Source organism: Porites lutea, chromosome 1, assembly GCF_958299795.1.
Source record: "Porites lutea chromosome 1, jaPorLute2.1, whole genome shotgun sequence".
Taxonomy (NCBI): Eukaryota; Metazoa; Cnidaria; class Anthozoa; order Scleractinia; family Poritidae; genus Porites; species Porites lutea.
In genome coordinates, this window is record NC_133201.1 from 3,604,358 (window position 1) to 3,622,006 (window position 17,649).

At 40.0% G+C, this 17,649-nt stretch overlaps 1 protein-coding gene across 1 annotated transcript in view; it reads right to left on the reverse strand.

The window, feature by feature from the left end:
- LOC140942750 (uncharacterized) overlaps window positions 1-17,649 on the reverse strand; it is a 42,233-nt gene that overhangs the window by 21,827 nt on the left and 2,757 nt on the right. The window lies entirely within an intron of this gene.

A 17,649-nucleotide genomic window follows, 5' to 3' on the forward strand; every position in this document is an offset into this window, starting at 1 on the left:
GTTAATCAGCTCTTTGAAAGAGCTTTCTCTCCCTAAAATTCGTTGGGAAAAATTGCTACGCAGGCTGTAAAAGAATGGACTACTGAAATTTTTTGAATATTTGTGAACACCAGAACACTCAGAACGTTACACACGCGTACAATTCTTGGACAGATATTAACTGGGAAAGAAAGTCCCCGTTGGCCCTAAATCAGAAGCAAAAAAGCCACGCGAAAGACAAAACGCGCCATTTCCCCATCTTTTATTTTACAGGATGGAGGACGGATTTATTTTTGATCGAATTTTGCCCAAGACAGTGCTCGTTAATCTGAGTGTTTTCAGCAAAAACCGTAATCAACCTTCGGTCAAGTCTCCTCAGATACTGCGCAACAAATCCTCCAGAAACAAAGGCAGTTGCAGAACATTTTTACTAATTCTTAAGCTTCTGTGGGCCTTTTGGCCAAGCTTAGACTTCCAACCACAGAGGGGTTGAAACACATCTAATCAAATCACATCTCCTGTAGTCTGTGAACAGGCCTTCAGTCGAGCTAGAAACCGGGGAGAGGGAAAAGCGAAAAGGCCTCTTTCCCCCTTTCCCTTCCCTCTCCTCGCGATTTTTTTCCCCCAAACAGAGAGCCTGTTCACAGGCTACATCTCCTGCAGTATCGTTAACAAAAATAATGGTCGCATATTGTCTTTATCTTTCGAAGTGTTTGATTTGAAACAGGCTATAGCTACCTGTGTATTTTATTGTGTAGCTAAGTGGGGTTTGTCTAAAATTGTGTCAAAAATTGATGTCATTTCGTAGGCTGGAAAATACGGTAAAAAAACTGCTGGCTTAACCTCTAAATTGGGTAACTCTAAGTTCCAAACTGGTCCAAACTCAGAAAGAGGAAACTTGAGAAGGAAGAGTAACCCAATAACTCCTCGATGTCTGATGAAACGCTCAAAATGTTATTTTTGTTTCCGTTGCATGTGTACTAACACATACGTAACACTATACACCAAATCTCTTTGATAAAAGCTGTTCCAGAGAGGTTCACCAGCACGAAAGTTTCTTTTCTTTACTTAACTTGTCATTTTACTATAGAAAAAGCCACTCACTGTTAGATGCTCTTCAGTTTTTGAATAAAGCATGCGGAAAAAGAGTAACATTAATTGAATGAAAAAAGAGAAGAAGGCTAATGACAAAGCTCAGCAAGAGTTCGAATCCAGTTTTTTTAGTTCAGCTTGGAATTTGATTCACGGCGAGCTCAGCCTCCTCCCCAGGCTCTTCGTTTTTTTCCACGGTTTCTCATAGAGGCGAGCGCGAAACGCGAGACTGGTGACGAAGCGCAAGGGACCAGCGGCGAGCTAGTTTATCAGGTGACACATGGCCTACAATAAGCGCAGGCGCATTTTCGAACAAGCGAGCCACGCAAAGTGTGTAGCTGCCTGTGTGTGATTGTGAAAGCAAACTAACAGCTCATTAAAACTCTGGAAATATTAATAGGTCTCCTACCATTACTCTCTAAAAGGCAGACGCCTCTGTAGAGTAACAGTTAGAAACAGTTCCAGCGATCGTCTCAAAGAGTTGAGTGTAACACTATTAAACAGAGCGAATTCTAGTACGCGCTCCCAGAGAACACCTGCAGTGTCCTGATTTGGTCATTTGAACTTCACGCGTGAGGAGCCTGGGACGGTACAAAAAGGAATAGAACTCTGGGACAGTTTTGGAGAGAACACCGCTTTTATTGGCTATCGCAAGAGGCTTGCACGGTTGCCATCACTTGTGTGAGTGGTTGGTGTACTAAACTCTGCTCCTGTTATCTCCTTGGCTTTCTACAGAAACAAAAATAGAAGTCAGAATGTACTTTTCTGTCGGACGAGCGGGCTTTCCAATGACTAAGCCGTCTTGCAAGGGAATTTTTGCGGCCAGCGACCTCGCTACTCGCGGTAAGGACAATGGAACTCGCGCGCGAACTTATCATAATAAAATAAGACCAAGATCAATATGTGACGGCAATTTTCTCTCCGAGATAGACGCAAATTTCTTATTTAGTACTAGTTGTGGCCAGTGACGTTCCATTGTTAAGGAAATGATGTTGCTATTTAAGCTTTTCTTCTGATGGAAGTACGTGTTTTTCTTCCAGTAGTTATGTGCATTTCAAAGTCAATTTGCTACCTCTTATTCCACTACGACAACCTATTCAATCAGAAGTGTTATTCCTCATTTTAGAGTGAAAAAATATTCTTTATAAAACTCATAGTAGTTGATAATTATCCAGCAATTAAGCTTGTACCTTTGGATCTGTAACAAGGGAGTCTGGAACTAAACTGCGATGAACACTCAGCCATGATGGAACCTTAGAGGAGTCCTACACAAAATCGCTCATCATTTATAAATAATAATTTTAAAAATTCATTTACAGCTCGTCTCTAACTATTGGACGACAAAGGCCCAAGGTATTGTAAGCGACGACTGATTAGACCCTCTATATGACCTATATGGATACGTACCTTCAAAAAAGATAGAGGAGTAGACGTGAATGAGTTAAGATGAAACGATAGCCTGACAAGGAATCATTGCTCAAGGATACCATAGGGTTAACCTGTGTGGAGAACGTAAAAAAGGGACGGGTAGGGAGAAGGGGAGGGGATTAAAAAGACTCCTGCAATCAGGAACCCTATATTGCTAAACAGACTGAAGATAAGTTAAGGACAAGAGGAGAGGAGAGGGGAGGGGAGGGGGGGAGGGGATTATAGAGGGGATTAAGGAGACCCCTGCAATGGGGAACACTATATTGCTAAACAGATAAGATAAGATATGGACAAGAGGAGAGAAGAGGGGAGATAACCTTACCTCCTGCTCCCATGTCCTTTTTCTCCCCTCCTCTTCATGCACTTGCTACGCAGGTTACACTTGCGTACAGCCTGTAGTACATGCCCTGAACTGAAGTGTTTATAGTAGATTTAATAGATATCTACCTTCATAGAATAACTAAGATAGTACGCTCGTTCTGGTTGGTTAAAAACCTATGGTTTATTGTGCCGGTAAACTCATAGAAAACTTAAAGTTATTTTATAAAAGCAATAGACCACACTTTCTATGGGTTTACCGGCGTGATAACCCACGCGGGATGTTGGGAGAACACTAAAAAACTTGTCAATCATGAGCCGAGGGGATTATCACGCAGGTAAGCCCATAGAAAGGGTGGTCAATTGCTTAATAAAACTCTTTGCCGTCTGCTTTGGTCGTTTTGGTTCCATATGGACCCATGCATATTATTCTCCCTGGACCCCTTAGGCTTTCAATTCTAGCTATTAAGATGGTAATTAGCAATATCGACGAGTATAGAGCACATTTCTACGAGTACATCATTTAGCAAATTTTGACCAATCTCAAAGCACCTGAAGGCTCAAATTGATTAAGGCTTGCTTCTTTACAAATTCCTCAGAATTTTGAAGGGGGGTGGTCAAATGTAACTTTTTTTTTAAGATATCGTAAAATTCCGAAAATAAGCCCTTCCATGTATAAGCCCTTTCAAATATAAGCCCCCCAATCGGATGACGCAAAAAACCCTCCGTTAAAGCGCCCCTCCAAATATAAGCCCCTCGGGAGCTTGTACTAGGAGAATTGCCCTCAAAAACAAAGTAAAACAAAGCAAAAAATTGGTAAATTTACTTCCAACTATAAGGCTAGCCCAATCGATTTTGAAACACATATTTCCCTCCGTAGGTGAGCCCCTCCAAAAATAAACTCCTCAAAAAGGGCCTTTGAAAAATGTAAGCTCCAGGGCTTATTTTCTGAATTTTACGGTATCCCAGGTCTAATAAAATACGGGCTAATCATAACTAAGAAATCTTCAAAGTTCATTTGAAAAATTTTTTATAACTGCATCACGTGACCAGCCACGCCCTGTTTTATCTAGAAATCCTTTGGGTCGAAATACAAACTATGTAGAAAGCAAACGGTTTTGCTTTTGTAGGTCCAAAAAGTGGCTACCGATAGTGTTCTTGAAAAAAGATTGGAACGAGACGAAAGTGTCCATATTAAGGGGGTTGAATTAAGAGAAAACTGTGTAAGGGCTTGAGCGATTTGACAAAAATCCACTTTTCATCATAAAACAACCAAATCTGGCCATTTAATGTAAAATCAGGTGAAAAAATTGGCAAAAGATAATTTTTCGGTTTTTTGATTAAAGAGGGATTTGACTGTACTGTTGCCTTGTCCTACAGACTGCTCAGTTGACCTACACGTGACTCGGATGATGACTGGACATAGAAATGATGGTCCATTCTCCGAGACGAGACGTAAAAATAGTGTCCTCAATTAGTACAAGTGTGTTAAATACATCTTTTTACACTTGAATGAGGTAAACTGGTACGTTTAACGTCAACACATGACGGTCTCATTGACAACGATAAATTTGAAGAAAAAACACATTCTTCACATTTGATTATCCTTTAATGCATTTTCGACAAAAAGTTATACAATTCGGTAAATATATATGTTATAATTTAACGGACCTGAAGATCCTGATGAGAAAAAAGATGGTACTTGAGCTGAGGGCGCGGGAAAAATACTTCCAAAAATACACTAGCTAACAACAAGCAACTGCTGGGAAAAAAAATGAAAAGGGGTACAACGTAAAAAAACAATTTTGATACCAAAAAAATTGAACAACCTTATAAAACTACCCCTGATCGGCAATTAAATGAGACTATACGATATATTTGAAAAAGGATTACAAAATATATTTACAATTTGAATGTCACTTCAGCTATAATTACAATTATTATTACAGCCACGATTTTATAATTTATTGTTACCTTCACAGAAAAGACAAACTACGCGTGAGGACAACCTAATGCCTCCCCCACCCGACGACAGTGACAAATACCTCACGAATTCAGGATGTTGTTCGGAAAGTTACGGTTTCTTTTTCTAGATAAAGAAGCCAATTTAAACGTCTCAACAATAATACGACTGGAAAGATCATATTTTCTGGTCAAAAACCTGGATTCGGTTGTTCTCCTTATCACACACAACAATTCTTCCATCACTAAGAGTTGCTGTAGACACTGGACACTTAAACTCTCCTCTCCCGCTACCTTCACTTCCAAATGCAAAGTTTGTAAAAAACTTTCCACTCAGATCAAGTACCTGAACTCTGTGATTCTTTTCATCACAGACCATAAGCAATCCTTCTTTGTTAACTGACAAGTAACGGGGCTCATTGAATTCTCCATCTTTGATTCCCTGTTTTCCAAATTTAGAAATGAACTTTCCCTCCAGATTAAACATTTTAATGGAATAATTACCACGATCTGAGACTATAAAATATTGACCGTATTGGATACAGTGATGGGGTTTGACCAAAGAACCTGCTCCACCAAATTTACGTGAATACTCCCCACTAGAAGAGAATATCTTGATTAATTTGTTACCTTTATCAGCAACAATAATATCACCGTTGCCGTTTATTGATAAACCTTGAGGGAATTCAAACTGTTTATCACGACTTCCTTTTTCACCAAACATACTAAGAAAGTTACCATTCCTATCAAAGACTTGCACCCTGTGGTTAAAAGAGTCTGCCACTACAATATTGCCATGACTATCAAAAGCGATCCCTTCAGGGCCCTGGAACTCACCATTATTCTGACCCTTTCTACCAAGGGATATTAAGTGGGTACCGTCACTACTAAACACTGAAACCCTGTTGTTACCGAGCTCAGTCACAGCAATTTCATCCTGATCATTCACTGCCACCCCATAGGGCAAGTTAAGCATTTCAACAGACTTACCTTGTTGTCCAAATGACATCACAGATCTGAAGCGCCTGGTTTGTACCTGAGCCTTAAAAGGACTTTCACAAAAATTTGTCCCTTTATTCCCTGCAAGTACTTTATTACTTTCTTTACCTTTAGTTCCTGATTGTTCCGCTTTAGTTTCGCTAAAAACAAACTTTACTTTACCTATCCCCTCGCTCATGCTCGAAAGGTTAATCAGTTTTTCACTTTTAGTGAAACTAAAGCGAGGGATACATTCAGTGTCGCGGTTTTCTTTGGTGCCCTGTTCCTGCAGGAGTGAATCAAATGTTTCACTGAATCCCTTGATTTCAGAACTAAAACCTCGTTTTAACAGAGTTTCAGTTTGTTCAATTGCTGATTCAATTAATTTCACTTGTTTTTCCACTTCGCCTTTTTGCTGTAAGAGAGATTCCAGTGATTTTGTCGCTTGATTATCAATCACATCAAAAACATCTTGTTTTTTCGCTTCGATGATTGCAATAGTTTGGTCTACAAAAGACTGCACTTGGCTTTTTACCTCGGCTAATTTCGATTGAAATGCGATGCTTTTTTGGTTGAATTGTTCGACTTCGTTTTGCTTTTCCAGTACTTTGTCTTTTAAAGATTTTATCATGGAGCTAATCTGTGTGTTGCCCTCATCAGAAGCTTCTTGCAAAGGCATCTTAACATGACCTTCATGAAGAGTTACAGCACAAGTGCTACAAATGGCGACTTTACAGCCCTTGCAAAAGAATTTCAGCTCTTCTTTTTCATGGTGTTTCTTCTGACAAAATGCTGGTCGCTCTAATACAGCCTTGATGTCTTGATCTTGAAAATCTTTTAATGCTAGCGTTCTGTGTTTGTTGTTAGCACGCATTATGTCATGTCCTAAAATGCATTTCTCGCACCAGAAGGAACAACACTGGAAGCAATACGAGGTCTGGGCACTCCTTTTATCGCAGTTTCCACACTTCACGTTAGCTGTACTACACTCTTTTATTGCTAAGACATCTAGCAGGCTGTTTATTCGAAAATTGGTGGGAATTTCGCTGGGAGTTCCACTTCCAGAAATCTGAAACTGTCTTCTGCACTCGGGGCATGTAATTTTGCCATGGACGCTGCTTGTTCGTTGAATTTCGTTCAAGCAGTGAAGACAGAAATTGTGCAAACAAGGCAACTGCTTTGGATCAGTGAATGTACACATACACACGGAACAGGATACTTCATCATGAAGATTGTCGAGCAAGGTCTTTATATCCATGGAAAAGGTCGGAAGCAAGGATACGTTTTTTCAAGAAGCTTCAAGAGAATGGCTTTGCGAATGAACAATAAAGTCTTGTTTTGTGACCCAGACTAAACACTGTATTATTAACCAATCAAATAGAGTTTCTTGACATGTTTTGGTGGTTTGACCGAAGAATAAAAATCATCAAATGTATTTCCGAGAATTGTTAATCAGCTCTTTGAAGCATGGATAAATTGCCCGCAAGCATATGTTCCGCGCGAGATGGTCAAGAAAGTCGAAAGTTAGGAATGAAGGAGCTTTATCCTTAAATCCCGCCAAAACGCGTCATTTCCTCGTCCTTTATTTAACAGGAGAGAGAACAGATTAATTTTCCGTCTATTTTGTCCAAGAATGCGGTCGTTAATCTGTGTGTCTTCAGCAAATACGTTAATTAATCAACCTTCGGCCAAGTCATCCCCGATATATAGTCTGTCCAACAAAATGCTCCAGAAAAAATGGCAGTTGCAGAAAATTTTTATCATTAAATCTTTAGTTTCTGTGGGCCTTTGGGCCATGCAAGCTTAGACTTCCATCCACAGAGTGGTTGAAGGTGCAGTGAAGTATAACAGGCCGGGACTGTTTTTCCTTAAGACCAAGGTGTGTTAGCTTATAGAGTATAATTCAGCCTGCAGGTGCGTTGAAGGTCATGTTAAAGATGCCTTTGCAAGAAGCTACCGACGCACGCAAAAAAAAAAGATCAGCTCCGTGATAAAATCTTTGAAAGACAAAGTACAGCAAAAAAAAAAAACAGAGGTAAAACGCCAAGTGTAATCTTGTGTAGACAAAATTATTGTGATCATCGAAGCGAAAAAACAAGATGTTTTTGATGCAGTCGGTAATCAAGCGACAAAATCACTGGAATCTCTCTCACAGACAGAAAAAAGACGAAGTAGAAAAACTGAAACTCTGTTGAAACGAAGTTTAGTACTGAAATCCAGGGATTCAGTGAAACATTGGACTCAATCCTGCCGGAACAGCACCAAAGAAAACTGTGACACTGAATTTATTCTTCGGTTTAGTTTCACTAAAAGTGAAAAACTGATTAACGTGTTAAGCATGAGCGAGGGGATAGGTAAAGTAGAATTTGTTTTTAGCGAAACTAAAGCGCAATAATCAGCATCTCAATTGTCCGTAGTTGTCATTTGTTACGGACACCTCGGTGAAGTGCTCTCTTTCGAATAATCTTTTTTAAAGTTAAATTAGTACTATAATGGTACGAGTCAAAAATTGAGATATTTTAATCTCATTTGTTTTTAACAAGTGCGTGGGCCGGCTGCATCGGAGACTAAAACAGACTGGTCGTGCATGTTTTGATCAGCGTGCTTTCATTGTTAAACATATAACTTTTTTTACTTGTTTTTGTTTGTTTTGGTTTGTTTTTTTACTTTATTAACTTTTCTAATTACTTGTGAGTTTAAATACGCTTGTATTTTGGGTTTCTTCCCTCTACCTTCTTTGCAATTTTTTTTGTTTTTCCGTTTTTCTTTCTTTCTTTTTAGTCTCATTTCTTTTTTTTTGCAATTTGTCTTCTCGTTTCTAGACCGGTCCAATAAAGGCCTACAAATATTTGTAAATAAGATCCCGGCTCTACGCCGCCCTGTATTTTAACACAAAAAGTAAAAGTGCGCAAATTAGTTTTCATCTGCTTACCGAGTATTGTTGCTTACAATATGTGTTTCACTGGTCTTTTCAAATCTTTCGCCAAATCTCCGTCATATTAACTAAAATCCAGTCATGTTAAGAATGGGGAAAAAATTGTCCTGTTTTATAGATCAAAGCTTATGATAGTATAGCGCAGCAGATAAAAAGCGCGGGAAAAATTGCAAAAGCGGTGGTTATGCCGCGGTTACCGTGGTAGCTGTACCATGGTTTGGTATAGAAACATGGTACATTTTGCATTCCGCTGGCCAAGTTTCAAGCGCGAATTTTTCTCTTCAGATACCTCCCTACAGAAACACTGATTCATAATGTGAGGCTGATTCCACTTTGGATTTAATCCGCTGAATTCAAGCTGAGTGCGGATTTAAAACATTGTGAATCCTATTTTGGTAGGAAACACAGAACCGTGTGGTTCCGTACGCTGTCGTCTAAAGCGATACACGTTTTCCCAGCTCAATTTTTATTAAATTAGACAAAAAGGTATTTCAAAGGATACGCAATAATATATCTTTTGAGTTTCGCGTGATCTTTAAGGTCTTTCGAGAGGAAAATTGTCAGTCCATGTCCATGTGTTTCAAGCGCTGTAAAAAAATATCCAAAAAATAGCAAAAGGATTTCAAATATTCCAATTCGGTCAGCTTATCAAATACATGAGACCATTTTCACTCAACTTTTTGTCAGGCCAGACTTGAATTTGTAGGAATAATGTAAATGAATTCAGAGCAAACCTTCTTCTTAGGCGTTCCTTCTTCAGCAGTGTCCAACGCTTTTCTTTCTGTGGCTCATCATTTTCTTTCTTCTTGTGGTTCACCTCTGATTTAGAGTCATTGTCCTCGTCAAAGTCATCAATATCATCATCATCACTTCTATTCTCATCATCTTCATCATCATCATTGTAGTCATGTGGTCATCGTCTTTCACATCTCCTGCTGTATCTTCAACAAAAGTGTTTGATTTGAAATAGGCTGTAACTACTTGTCTATTTTCCTTTGTAGCTAAGTAAGGTTTGTCTAAATTAGTGTCAAAAGTTAATGTCATTTGGTGGCTGGAAAATACGGTAAAAAAAAAACTGCCGGCTTAACCTGCTAATTGTGTAGCTCTATAAGTTCCAAACTGGTCCAAACTCACAATTAAAGAGGAAACATGAGAAGGAAGAGTAGACAAGGTCAACCCAATAACTCCTCGATGTCTGATGAAACGTTGCTCTTAGCTGCTGCCGACAGTTTTCTGGCCAGCATTCACGCACTCAAAAAAACCAGTGCGCTCCAAACTTTGTTTTCGTTTCCGTTGCCTGTGTACTAACACATACGTAATACTGTACACCAAATTTGGCGATCTCTTCGAACAAAGCTGATCCACAAAGGTTCACATTTAGGTAAGTTTGTCACGTATAGAAAAAGCCACTTACTGTTAGATGCTTTTGAGACCTTGAATAAAACCTGCGGAAAATGCAACAGTTATTGAATGAGAGAAGAGAAGAAGCGTAATGACAAAGCTCCACCCTCGTACCCATCCTCTTCGTTCCTCTTGACCAGCGGTCGGGCAAGCCAGTATGCGCAGTAAGGAACGAAGACTCGAGGTACGAGATTGACAAAGCTCAGTAATGGTTTGAATCCAGTTCTGTTTTTTAACACAGCTCAGAATTTGATTCTGCACGGCGAGCTACTTTATCAGGTGACACATAGCTGTTTGTGTGTGATTGTGAAAGCAAACTAACAGCTCATTAAAATAAACATCTGAAGTTATCCCCTCCCACTACTTTCTACGAGGCGGACGCTTCTCTAGGGTAACAGTAATAAACGGTCCAACGGTAGTCTCAAAGAGTTGAGTGTAACACTATGGTGAGAGCACTGGCCTCCCACCAATGTGGCCCGGGTTCAGTTCCCGGCGTCGACGCCATATGTGGGTTGAGTTTGTTGTTGGTTCTCTCCCTTGCTCCGAGAGGTTTTTCTCCGGGTACTCCGGTTTTCCCCTCTCCTAGAAAACCAACACTTCAAATTCCAATTCGATCTGGAACGCACGGACACGTTTAAACGAGTTCATATGAACTCTTAAGTGCTTCGTGGGTAAAAAAAAAAAAAATAGCAAAAAAAAAGCAAAGCCAAGCAACAGATGGAATTCTAGTATGCGCTCCCTGAAAACACGTGTAGTGACCTGACTTGACGTGTGAGGAGCCTGGGACGGTACAGAAAGGAATTGAACTCTGGGACAGCTTTGGGGACACAATTGCTCTTATTGGATGTTGCAAGGTTGAGAAGGGAACTGGGTGATGATTCACCATCCCCACCCACCTCATCCCCCCCCCTGTCCCACCCAAACCGTCCTGTTTAGCAAAATACGGCTCCTTATTACAGAAGTCTCCTTAATCCCCTCTATAATCCCCTCCCCTACCCCCTCCTCTTGTCCCTATCTTATCAGTTCTCCACAAAGAACTAGAAGACAAAGTGGAGAAGCTGAAGAGCAAGAAGGTTGAAGGTCATGCGGCCGAGGATCGGAGTCAAATCCGAACTACCAGTTGGTAAATAAATCATACCGGATCAGCCCACACAAACTTTTACGGTCTTGATTGATTAATACAGTCTATCATTTATTAGTGAAAAATAATTAGGGGAAGGAAGGGTGGGCTTAATAGAGATGGGGGAAGATTATTAACTTTCTTCCCCTGAAGAGGCTGAGCTTACAAGAGGGAGAGGGCTTATTTGAGACCGGGAACCTACTAGAGAATTTAGGGTAAGATAAGATGAGGACATGTAAGAGGAGCAGAAAGAACAGTTATCTGCTACCATGTCCTACCTCTCCCCTCCCCTTCATGTGCTTGAGCTACGCAGGTTACACTTGCGTACAGCTTGTTGTTTATGCACTAAACTGAAGCGTTTATGGTAGATTTAATAGTTATCTACCTTAATTAAACGAAAAGATTAACTCAGCCTGTAGAGCGTTTGATTGCAGGAGCGAGAAGTCACGGAACCGGACCAATACTGAGGGTCTTAAAATAACTAAGGAACTGAGTCAAACCCCGTTACTACAGACACTAAGGGGGGGGGGGGGGGGGCATAGAAAGTGTCCGTATTGAAGAGGTTGAATCAGGAGAAAACATAAGGGCCTTTTTCCCCAGGGACAAACAATGAGGTGTCTGTATTAAGCAGGTGTCAATAAAAGGGGTTCGCTGTGCTGCCTTGTCCTGCAAACTGCTCAGAAGACCTACACGTGATTCGGACGATCATTGGACATAGAAATGATGGGCCATTCTCGGTAGAGACGTGAAAATAGTGTTCTCAATTAGACTCGCGTGCTAAATACATTTATACTTGAATGAAGTAAACTGGTACGTTTAACTTCAACACATGACGGTCTCTTTGACAACGATAAATTTGACCAAAAAAGACATTCTTTACATTTAAATATCCTTTAATGCATTTTCAACAAATCGTAATACAGTTCGGTTAATATATGTTGTAACTAACAGACCTGAAGAACCCGTTGAGAAAAAAATTGGTACTTATGCTAGGGCTCGAGATTAATATCTCCAAAAATAAACTTGCTAACAACTAGCAACTCCTGTAAAGAAAATGAAAGGGTGTACAACCTAAAAAACAATTTTGACTCCAAAAACTTGAACCACCTTATTAAACTACCATCGGCAGTTAGATGAGACTACAGTACATTTGGAAAAAGGTTACAAAATATATTTACAATTTGAATGTCATTTCAGCTATTATTACAGCCAGGACTTTATAATTTATTGCTACATTCACAGAAGAGACAAACTACATGTGAGAGCAATCTAATGCCCGCCCCTCCGGGCAACCTAGAAAAGGGTCAACAGTGACAAATACCTCACGAGATACTTTTTGTTCGAAAAATTACGGTTTCTTATTCTGGATACCCAATTTGAACTTTTCAACAATAACACCACTGGTAAGATCATTAATTAATATCTTATAATTATATCTTGTCAAAAACCTGGATTCGGTTGTTGTTAACATCACATACAACTATCCTTCCATCACTAAGATTTGCTGCAGACACTGGATAATTAAACTCTCCTCTCTCACTACCTTCACTCCCAAACTTTGTGACAAACTTTCCACTCATGATCAGTTCAAATAACTGAACTCTGTGATTACTTCCATCACAGACCATTAGCAATCCTTCTTTGTTAACTGACAAGTAACGGGGCATATGGAAATCTCCATTCATTCTTCCTTTTTTTCCAAATTTAGAAATAAGCTTCCCCCCCAGATCAAACATTTTAATGGAATGATCACCACCGTCTGAGACTATAAAATATTGACCGTGTTGGATACAGTGATAGGGTTCGACCAAATAACCTGCTCCACCAAATTTACGTAAATACTCCCCATTAGAAGAGAATATCTTGATTAATTTGTTACATCTATCAGCAACAATAATATCACCGTTACCGTTTATTGATAAACCTTCAGGGTAACTAAGCTGACTATCACGACTTCCTTGTTGACCAACCTTACTAAGAAAGTTACCATTCCTATCAAAGACTTGCACCCTGTGGTTATTCTTGTCTGCCACTACAATGTTGCCATGACTATCAAAAGTGATCCCTCTAGGGTGCAGGAACTCACCATTATTCTGACCCTTCGAACCAAACGATCTTAAGTGGATACCGTCACTACTAAACACTGAAACCCTGTGATTCCAGTACTCAGTCACAGCAATTTCATCCTGGTCATTCACTGCCACCCCCCAGGGCTCCCTAAGCATTCCAACAAACACACCTTTTCGTCCAAATGACAGCACAGATCTGAAGCGCCTGGTTTGTACCTGGTTTGCCCCCCAGGGCTCCCTAAGCATTCCAACAAACTCACCTTTTTGTCCAAAATATGACAGCACAGATCTGAAGCGCCTGCTTTGTACCTGAGTTTCAACAGGACTGTCACGAACATTTGCCCATTTATTCCCAGCAATTACTTTACTACTTTCTTTACCTGATTGTTGCGCTTTAGTTTCGCTAAAAACAAATTCTACTTTACCTATCCCCTCGCTCATGCTTAACAGGTTAATCAGTTTTTCACATTTAGTGAAACTAAACCGAGGAATACATTCAGTGTCACGGTTTTCTTGGGTGCTCTGTTCCTTCAGGATTGTATCAAATGTTTCACTGAATCCAAGGATTTCAGTGCTAAAGCTTCGTTTCAACAGAGTTTCAGTTTGTTTAATTGCGGATTCAATTATTTTTAATTGTTTTCCCACTTCGCCTTTTTTCTGTGAGAGAGATTCCAGTGATTTTTTGGCTTGATTATCCACTGCATCAAAAACATCTTGTTTCCTCGCTTCGATGATTGCAGTAATTTGGTCTACAAAAGACTGCACTTGGCTTTTTACCTCGGTTACTTTTGACTGAAATGCGATGGTTTTTTGGTTGAATTGTTCGACTTTCTTTTGTTTTTCCAGTTCTTTGTCTTTCAAAGATCGAATCATGGAGTTGATCTGTGTTTTCCGCTCATCATTAGCTTCTTCCAATGGCATCTTACCATGACCTTCATGAAGTGTCATAGCACAAGTGCTGCAAACGGCGACTTTACAGTCCTTGCAAAAGAGCTCCAATTCTTTGTTTTCATGGTGTTTCTTCTGACAAAATGCTGGTCGCTCTAATACAGCCTTGATGTCATGATCTTGAAAATCTTTTAGTGCTAGCGTTCTGTGTTCGTTGTTAGCACGTATTATGTCATGTCCTAAAATGCATTTCTCGCACCAGAAGGAACAACACTGGAAGCAATACGAAGTCTGGGCACTCCTTTTATCGCAGTTTCCACACTTCACGTTCGCTGTACTACACTCTTTTATTGCTAAGACATCTAGCAGGCTGTTTATTCGAAAATTGGTGGGAAGTTCGCTGGGATTTCCACTTCCAGAAATCTGAAACTGTCTTCTGCACTCAGGGCACGTAATTTTACCACGGACGCCGCTCGTTCGTTGAATTCCGTTCAGGCAGTGAAGACAGAAACTGTGCAAACAAGGCAACTGCTTTGGATCAGTGAATGTACACATACACACAGAACAGGATACTTCATCATGAAGATTGTCGAGCAAGGTCTTTATATCCATGGAAAAGTTCGGAATCAAGGTTACTTTACAAAAATTTTGGCGGATCAAGGGAATAGCTTTGCTAATGAACAATGAATTCTTGTCTTGGGACCCAAACTAAACTCTGTATTATTAGCCAATCAAAGAGAGTTTCTTGACATGTTTGGATGGTTTGATGGAAGAATAAATAAAACATTAACATCCTGTATTTCCGAGAATTGTTATTCAGCTCTTTGTTGCATTTCTCGCGCGGCCAAAACCGAGAATCCCGTTCCTCGGTCTTTCTTTGCCCCGAAACCAAACGGAAACGCTTGCTACGCAGGCTACTCTTTGAAGCACAGGTAACTTGTCGGCAGGAGATTCTGAGCGAAAATTGGGGAGAGAAAAAAAGAGGGATGAAGGGGCTTTCTCTCCCTAATTCGTTCGGAAAAGTTTGCTAGGCATGTTAAAGCATGGACTACTGAAATTTTTTGATTATTTGTGTACACTCAACTCGTTACACACGCGTACAATCCTTGAACAGATTAAACTGGGAAAGCAACTCCCCGTTAGCCTGCGAGCAAGCTCTCCTATTTGGGCGTTCTCGCGAGGCTCGCTCCGCTTGCCCAAATAGGAGAGCATGCTCGCAGGCTACTCCCCGTTGGCTCAAAATAAGGGACTTGTCAGAAATGAGCAGGGGGGAGGTGGGGGTGGAAACAGAGGGAGGGTCACAACTTTTTGAGACTCAGAAAAGGGAGGGGTCATAAAAAATGGGCCGTTAAAAGGGAGCGGGTCATGCAAATATATGCCCGTGATCATATAGAGGTTCACCCACAGAAGAAAAAGGAAGTCCTTTATTTGGTAAAAAAACGTAGGAGAGTCGAGTGATCAGCTGTCAGAATCAGAGTCGGACTCTTAATGCTGTCATCTAAAATGTAGGTATATAGCATTACAAGGAACAGATTAGAAATACTGACTCACCCTAGTGTATTCCAAGAACTAGATTTTATCATTTATATAACAGGGGGAGGGTCATGATATTTTAGGCCAAGCTCAAGGGGAGGGTTAGCAAATTTTACTCCCATTGCAGGGATGGATCACCTCATTTCCGCACCCATATTTAAAATGCCCACTCCCCCTCCTCCCCTGATAATTTCTGACAAGTCCCTAAGGAGCAAAAAAGCCACGCGAAAGCCAAAACGCGTCATTACCCCATAATAAATTTTGCGTCTACTTTGTCTAATATAGAGGTCATTACTGTTTGTGTTTCGAGCAAATACATTTACATTTTTTATTAAAATCAACCTTCGGCTAAGTCATCCCTGATACTGTGCAACAAAAACCTCCAGAACAAATGGCAGTTGTAGAAAGTTTTTACTAAATCTTAAGTTTCTGTTAGCCTTTGGGCCACAGAGTGGTTAAAAGAGCAATGAAGTATAAAAGTCAAAATATAAAGTAACTTAAAAACGGTGGTATCTTTTTTTGTCAGTTTAGAAGCTGTAATCGGATTGGTATCTGCTGGAGTTCGCTTGGATTTCCTTCTGAATTGTCACTTGTTATTTTTTACGGACACTTCGGTAAAGTGCTCTCTTTCAAATGAATTTTTTTTTCACAAATTTAAATTAGTATTATTATAGTACGAGTCAAGAATTAAGACAGTTTTATTCTCATTTGTTTTTAGGCTATTTGGGCGGGCCTTGTCATTTATTGACATATCTTTTCTTCGTTTAAGTAGACAGTTGTTATTGAAAATCTCAAGAGGGATGAGATTCACACGGCGGTATAAAACTAAGTGAAATTCCTTTCTTCAAACTTTTATAATGTTCGGTCAAAGGAGCAATTATCAGCGATCACATTTTCGTTTGGCGAGGTAAATCTATAATTACGTAACATTTATTTTAATGGTTGAAGTATTCCATCAGCCTCGGTAAACTCTTTTTCTTAATGGTCTTTGACCAACCTCACTTGGAAGCGCGATTAAAACTTCAAGGTGTTCTGTAATTATCCTAGCAGTTGATCCTGGAAGGAATTGAAAACCGTCAAAGTGATCGAGTGCTGTAAATTTATACAAGAAATTTATTAACTGGTACGAGACGGCCCTTCTTAATACACTTCCAAATCCAAGATGGCGACACAACCTTGGTCGATCCTTCCTCCTTTTGTCCATCCTAAAAATGAAAAGGCAGACACGATAAGAACAGCGGGCATTGGTTACATCGCTAATAAAATATTTTAGCTTATCACCTCCAAGGCGTTGCTTCCAATGTCGAAAAGAAAGAACATGGGAAGAGGGGTGGAGAAAGGGGGGGTGGGGGGATTGTACAGAATCTATTCCCCGCTTTCATGTTTTCCATAATACACGCTTGCATTTTGAGTTTCTTCCCTCTTTATCCTTTGCAAATTTGTCTTCTTCCGTCTTTCTTCTTTCTTTGTCTCATTTTTATTTTTGCGATTTGTTTTCCCGTTTCTAGTCCGGTCCAATAAAGGCCTACAAACATTTATAGATAAGAAACTGTTCGCATTCGCAGTGAAGTTTACCACACTAATGACATGACAAAAAGTAAAAGCGCGCAAAATATTTTTCTTTTTCTTACCCCATTGTTGCTTACAATATGTGTTGCACTGGTCTTTTCAAATTCCTCCGCTAAATCTCCGTCATAACTATCCAGTCACGTTAAGAATGGTTAAAAACCGGATTGTCCAGTTTTATAGATCAAAGCTTATGATCAAAGCAGCAGATAAAAGGCGCGGGAAAATTGCAATAGCGGTGCTTAAGCTGAGTTTCTTTGCAAAAATTCTGAATTCAGATTCAAGGTAAATGATGGATGAAAACTGGTCACGGTAAGACGACAAAAACCAAAGACGGATTTACAGCCTGTACCAGGGGTTGGTAGGGCATTTTGCATTCC